Raw genomic sequence first — 7,364 nt, forward strand, 5'->3', positions numbered from 1 at the left:
CATGTCAATAAAGTGAATATGGTTCAAAACGTGAACGCATCTTTTAGCACTAAATGATAAAACGATCAAGCTTCAGTGTCCAAGTCGGTGCCCTCCAAGGAGCCCGCCAAGTCCTAGAGCCTCATATGCGCCCCCTTGCGGCAGGTCGACAGACTGCCTCACCCAGTGCATTCTTCAGAGTAAACTGAAAACCTAGCCGGTCAGTTGAAAACAAATTCAATCCCTCAAACATGAACTGGCTCCTGTGTAGGAGAGATTTGTGGGGAATAAATTATGGGACTGAGTTTCATTCAGATGGGGTAGAATAAGCCAAGGAAACACTGGAGAGCTTGATTAAAAATAGCAATGGCTTTGATAATCAGCTCCTAGACTGGTACTGTCCTTCCAAGAGGGAAGTCAGGGCACGGCTAGGTCACCCTGATCTTCTAGCAGTTTATGGGAATAAATATATGAGCAAGTTGATGTGGTGTTTGCTGTAAACGAAATAATCTGTCTGTCTCAAGATGAAGATATTCCCCCAGGCTCCTATAAAGAAAGGATACGAGGCGCTAAGATTTTGAGTTCTGTGACCTGCATTTGTGGTTGTTAATTGCCTCAGGATAGCATCTGATAGTCATCAGTATTAAGGACCCTATTGTGGAGTTGAGTCCAGAAAGACCATGAGAACTACATGAAAATATGATTAAAAGCTGGAGGAATGGCTATACCACAAGTTTCTTCTGTATGGCACAGGGAACTATATTCAATATCTTTTATTAACCTATAATGAAAAAGAATATGAAAAGGGATATATGTATGTATATGTATGACTGAGACATTATGCTGTACACCAGAAATTGACACAATATTGTAAACTGACTATACTTAAATTAAAAAAAAGTTGGAGGCATTCTAATTATGCCTGTAGATCAGTTAACACAAATTATGCAAATTGAGTAAAACACTTGGGAAAGTAAAATGCCCCAGCTGTCTCATTTGCTCCACTTCCCTGTGCAACCAAGTCAGAGTGATAATGGCAAACTGGAGTCGGTGGGGCTCCCATCACCCACCAGTACGGTCTGGAATCTACAAGACTTGCTATATTCACATCAATGCACACTTAGACATTTCATAAATGATGAGATGCAGGCCAAGGGATTTCCTTAAAGAGTTCCACCCAAAAGGAAAAGAGAGTTAAACAGAGAAATAACCCTTATGTATTTGTGCATAATCAGCTTATCCCTCAACTTCTAGAAGCATGAGAAACCAGAAAACAAAGGAGAGGAAGAAAAAGACCACAAAGAAAGCCCGAGGCTAAAGGAGCCACCTCAGAATTTGCTGAGGGAAAAGAATTATGAAGCTCCCCCTCCCTGAATCTTTAAAAGTTCACTTGACATAATTTAGAGAAAAATAACATAGATCAAGAAGAAGGAATGACTGCTGATAATTCCTCTAGTCTTGAGAATATGGCATTTGTTAGGAGTTGAAAGCGAGAGAATTCTTTCTTTCATCAGAGTGAACTTACAGTGGGAAAAATGTATTGCTTTTCCAGTCTTAGTAATAAAAATGATGTATTCAATGATTAAAAATAATCCCCTTTTTAAAATACAGTTTTTCTTTGAGTCTTGGAAAAATTCCTGTTTTAACTCAGAATGACTTCAAGGGTGGAATGCAACAATTGTCCAGATTTTATATAAATCCCCTTCTGATTCCTTACAGATTTGTAGTGTGGAGAGTTGGATTTAATTTTATATAAGGTTACATACCTGTCAAGCATATATAATCTGATTTGAATGGCAGTTGTTTGCATTTTCTCCATAAAAATCTTACTGAATAAGGAAATAAAGTGCTTTGTAGACCCACTTCCTTTACTTTAGCTGCAGTCACTATTACTGAGCTGGTGTGGAAGGATTCTGGGCGATAGATGATGTAGGAACAATACAGAGACTGAGTAACTGAACGTGGAAAAGTGTTTCATGGACTTCAATAGCACTGTTACTCTTGCTTTTGAATCTATTGCTCAAAAAAATGGGGAAAATATTTGCTTCTGTCATAGAGATCTTAAGAGCATATTAAGTGAATATTCAAGTAAACTGCGCATACTTAATATGACTCAGTGTGTCTGGATCCTGTACATTTTCAGTATTTTAAAATAATGAGGTTATTTTACCCTCTTGAGTTTTAAAAGTATTTAGAAATTTTTTTCGATAGTCTGCTGTATAAATATTTGATTTAAAAAAAATCCATTGTTCTATATGACTGTCAATCGTACAGACTGAGAGAGCAAGCATGAGTGACGGCCACTTTCCTGGGTCACGCTGAGCAGCAGGGCCAGATTTAATTGGTCAGGAGGTGAACTTTGGCAAACAAAACTCCTAGTTAATCTGCGTATTTATCTTTGACAGGGTAGGGTTGAGCCAGCCTACATTTGCTTTGAAATTCATCTTTGTAGTATAAGAAATGAGGCAGAAGTTATGTCCTGGTGGTTGAAATTAAGAATAAAGGGGCATATGATGTCCTTCAAGGAATTTACAAGTTGCTAGATCTTTGCTCCTCTAGGATCGAGTTTAAATTGTTCCACTTATATTTAAGCAAGCCCTCTTTACTTGAGTGTTAGCACCAGTACGTTAACATACAATGTGGTCTGCACTCCAGAGATTCTGATCCAGAGTCCATCTTGCCGTTTCTTTTGCCTTAAATTTCCCATCTCCCCGTTTACTGAAACATTGACCTTTAGGAACAAGCTCACATGTCACTCTTGCTTTTAAACTTTCCCTGATCATAACATTCTGAATCATTTAAAAATAACAGCAACATCAATAAATAGCTCATGATAATAAGGGATTACTGTGTACACAACTGTAGTAAGAGCTGTATGTGGATTTTTTTTAAATCCTCAAAAAAACTCATGTATTCATTCAACAAATATTTATTGAGCACTTATTATGTGCTATAAACTGATCTAAAGCTATAATGCAGTGTAGGTATTATAGGGAATAATCAGATAAATAAGGCCACTGAGCTTCTGAAACTGTTCCAGCCTGTGGACACAAGCAAAGAAGCAACATAATTTCAGACAGTAATAAAACTCTTAGGATGAAAAGCTGTAGGAATGTAGGAATAATTAATATGATTGATTTAATTGTTATGCTGGTCTTCTTCTTTTTTTTTTTTTTTTTTTTAGTTAGGGGCAGTAATTAGATTTATTTATTTATTTATTTTTTAATGGAGGTACTGGGGATTGAACCCAGGACCTCGTGCATGCTGAATACTCCTCGCTTTGCCACTAAGCTATACCCTCCCCCAATGCTAGTTTCTTTTAAACAATTATTTGTTTTTGTGTTTGTGCGTGTGCATAAATGTTTTGTAGGAAAATGATACATTTGTGTTTGTAATTTTGATGCAGATTACCACACTCTATGTTGATCATCTTTGTTTCCTTCACATGGCCTAGATTAATATCTTGTCCTAAATAAATCCAAACAGAAAATGAATAGATAACTTTAATATTTTTTAGTTACAACTGTAATACAAGGCAGAATACTGGAAGGCACATGAAAGCACAAATGAGAAGAACATTCAGTGATCAACATTTTTAATTCTTGAAAGTTATCATTGTTTCCATTTTAGTTTATAACATGTTTCATTGCTTAAAAAAGCAAATCTTGTCCTATGTCCATATGATGATGGTGATAATGACTGAAAAGTGTTCCATGACAAGGAAAAAATGATGCAATTATTCAATTGCTGTTTGTCTTAGGTCCTGTAAATTCATAGCAACAACTGAAATAGTCGTAACTCTTCCAATGCACACTAAATTCAGCCAATATATGTGCTGAAATTTTAAAATGAAAGTGGAGATTTCAAATAATTACATCATCTATTGATTAAGCAAAAAATGATCAGAATTCAATACAGATGCTAAAATATATGTTGTCACCTCTCCATCTTCAGCAATACAGAATTACAATATAGCTTATGAAAAGATCTATATATGCTTAGTCCTTTGCTACTTCATAATTATTAAGGTTGGCTTTGAAATGGTGTTAATAAACATTGATCTATTAAACTAAATAAAAATCTTCAATAATTTTCCAAGGAATCTGAGTTTTTTCTTCTCTCATTATTCTTCTCTCTAGTTTAGCTCATTGTCGTTTTCCTAAATACAGATTATCACCAAGTTGGAGTGGCTATTCTCATATTTTCTTTATATCTTGTAACTATATAGTAAGGATATATTGACACTGAAAATGACAGAAGTGTGTTCTGAAATTTAAATACAAATTATACAGCTAAAATAAGACCCAGGGTTTTTCCATTTTAATGTTTAAAAGAATACAACTGTTGGGCAGTGAGTTCACTGTTTTAATATTATTTCAATAAAAGTCATATGGACATACAGGGGGAATTTCTAGCAACACTTAAAAAAGTCACAATTGTCTTCTTTTACATTGCTGTGTGGATTATCATTTCTCATTTATTACTATTTAGTCTTTGTGACATTTAAAATTTTCAATTTGACTCTTCTAAATGATTTTATGAATATATAGAGTAGGAATTTCATAAAACTTACCATCTTGCTTTTTCTTCCCTAATAGGTGAGATGAACACGCTGTTATTGTATCTCTTGATCTCATAATTATTTATTAGTATTAAATTTGCCAGAGTAAATGTATCTCCATGCCTGCAGGAACTGGCAAGAGTTTTGAGCTTTCTTGGGTGAACATATGAAGACTCTAAAGTGCATGATTGGTTTTGCTGTGGTGCTTCCTTTCTCTTTGACCTTGGAAATAATGGGGGAAGAAGATGATGAAACAAAACGATTTTGTGAAAAAAAACAAAAGTAGAAATATGGTCCTATATCTTTGTCAAATGGTGAAGAAACGATTCAAATACTCAGTACACTCAAGACTTTCCCCTTAAAAGTATTTCTGCACAAAAGAAATGTTAACTGACATTTACAATGTATTAGTGAATTGTCTGAAAAAAAACAACAACCAGCAACAACAATAAACAATAAACAATGTTTATTGACCACTGACTTTGTGTAATACATCATGTTAAGTAGTTTAAGGTCATGCGTTAATAACTCTTATAACCTCTCAATATAGAAGGACCAATGATTTTCTCTACAGAGGAGAAAATAAAAACTCAAGAATGTTGGGCTATTTTGCCAAGTTCCACACAGCTAACAAATAGAGCCAAATCTCATGTTTAACCTTTTACTTTCAGAAACTGAACCAATTCATTAATGTATACTTTCAGCAACTACATCCTAACTTCCAGTTTTTATTATGTTTCTCCAGGTTATGAACCATCTGCAAACTACATCTCTAGCATCTTCTCCAGTCATTTCACTGGATATTCTCCTTTCATGGAATGTTTTCTCTCAGCTCAATCTATTACTTTTTTTAGGTTTTGCAGATCTTGGCCTTGCTTACCATCAGTCAGAGGGTCCCCCTCACCCAAGTACTATCTTGAACCCTCACCATAACTTTTCCTCAGAATACCCTGTTGCTCCAGAACCAGCCCTACATCAGCACTAAGTGTTTGTCTGGTATGAGATGGTTCCTGCTTTGACTACTTTCAAGATCCATACAACCTTCCTCCCAGTCAAGGTGGCTATTCTGCATCATTTTCCCTTTCAAGAATAAACGAACAGTAGGACAACCTCCTACTCCTGAACTTTCATTTATAAGTGCATAACTATTGGAAAATATTTGATCCGGTGTTCTACTACCAAGCATTTACGGTCAGTAAGATGTCTACCATTTAGTTAATAACTTTTCCCTCCAATTTCTATAAAGAATGTTATCTTTCTTCATATTCTCTCTAGTACAAACTAGTTTTCTTTTTTCTTTTTTTTTTTTGATTCAGTCTCCAAGGAAATTCTGTTTTGGATAAAAGAATATTCATTCAATTCATTCATTTGATGCATTTAAAAAACATAGTCCATAGCTTCAAAGGTTGTTGAGAATTTAAAGGGTAGGGTAGACACTTCACATAGATGCAATAGTGAGGTTACTTGATATACGTCCTAAACACTATGGAAAAACCATAAAGGAGCATAAAGCTTAGTATGTCATCAAAGTGAGACTGAAGCCATATCCAAGAAAGACAGGGTGATTCTGTCACATAAAAACTCTTTAACTTTGGACATTTACTTAAGGTTTCCTACCTAAGTTTCCTCGGCTATAAAGTAGAGCTAACAATAGCTCCTACTTTATAATATTGTTTTTAGGACAAATGCATTCATCAAGGTAAAGGGCATTGAACAATGTGACATATTCTGAGCACTTAAATATTGGCTATAACGTTGAGGACTATTATGTGAGAAAAAGAAAGATTTCTTATGCAGAAGAAACCTTGCAAGGAAAGCACAGATATAGAGAAGTTTATAATACACCCAGGGAAATAGAAATTACTTGGTTGGCAGGAGTCTGAGGCGCAATAAAGAATGGAAAGGATGAAATTAGAAAGATAAGCAGGGACCAAAGGTGAAGGACTCTTTACTGGGCATATTAATTTTATGGTGTAAGTTATGGGATGAAGTTATTGAAGCATTTCATGCAGTGGAATGATACAGTCAAATGTATATTTCAGAAACACAAATTTAGCAAAACTTGTATAAAAGGGATTTGAGAGAAAAGTTTGAAGAAAGGGTTGATGGCAGAAATAAACAGTGACAAAGGTTATTAGTAGGTAACTTAGCAGCTAGGTCTTTTTAGGATGTGAAAAATAAAACAGTATGTATTAGGTGTAACTCCTGGGACTCTATAAGCCCAGAGCTTAATACCCAGAGTTAGCACTCAATTTATATTAGTTATAATTATCATTGTTAATTTAAACAAGAATTATTAAACATTATGACTTAAATGACTCTATCATTAAATGATAAATTAATAAAATGGAAGAGTGAGTTTGGATCAAGAGTCAATGACTTAATTTTAGACATATTGTATACGAGATTTTTGTGATATATACAGGTGTTTGTGGGCAGAAATCAAATGGAAATAGAGATTAAGAGTTCAAGTGAGAGCCTTGAGTATGTGAAATGGGGCATGGAGGAGTTGTATCCATGGCAACCAGCAATACTGGTTAAAAAGCAAGTTCACTTAGGGAGACAGATACAAATAAGAACAGAACAAAGAAAAGAGTAAGAACATAACCTCAGGGTTCACTACCTTTTCTTGTATGAATGAAGATCAGCCAGAGTTAGTGGTCAAGGAGATTTGAGGCAAACTAACAATTAGTAGTTTAGTAGGAAATCATTCAACAATAATACTGAGTGATAATCTAATTACTAATATGCCAGGTGGTGTAAGGACTGTATAAGCATTAACTCCTTTAATAATTAAAAAATAACTTTCATGGAGGTTACATTA

The 7,364-nt window shown here is 34.8% G+C and overlaps 1 pseudogene; it reads left to right on the forward strand.

Moving 5' to 3' along the window:
* The first annotated feature begins 230 nt into the window (after nucleotides 1-230).
* On the forward strand, nucleotides 231-1,393 carry LOC102527667 (protein-L-isoaspartate O-methyltransferase domain-containing protein 1 pseudogene; annotated as a pseudogene).
* The last annotated feature ends 5,971 nt before the right edge of the window (nucleotides 1,394-7,364 follow it).

This window comes from Vicugna pacos, chromosome 2, assembly GCF_048564905.1.
Source record: "Vicugna pacos chromosome 2, VicPac4, whole genome shotgun sequence".
Taxonomy (NCBI): domain Eukaryota; kingdom Metazoa; phylum Chordata; class Mammalia; order Artiodactyla; family Camelidae; genus Vicugna; species Vicugna pacos.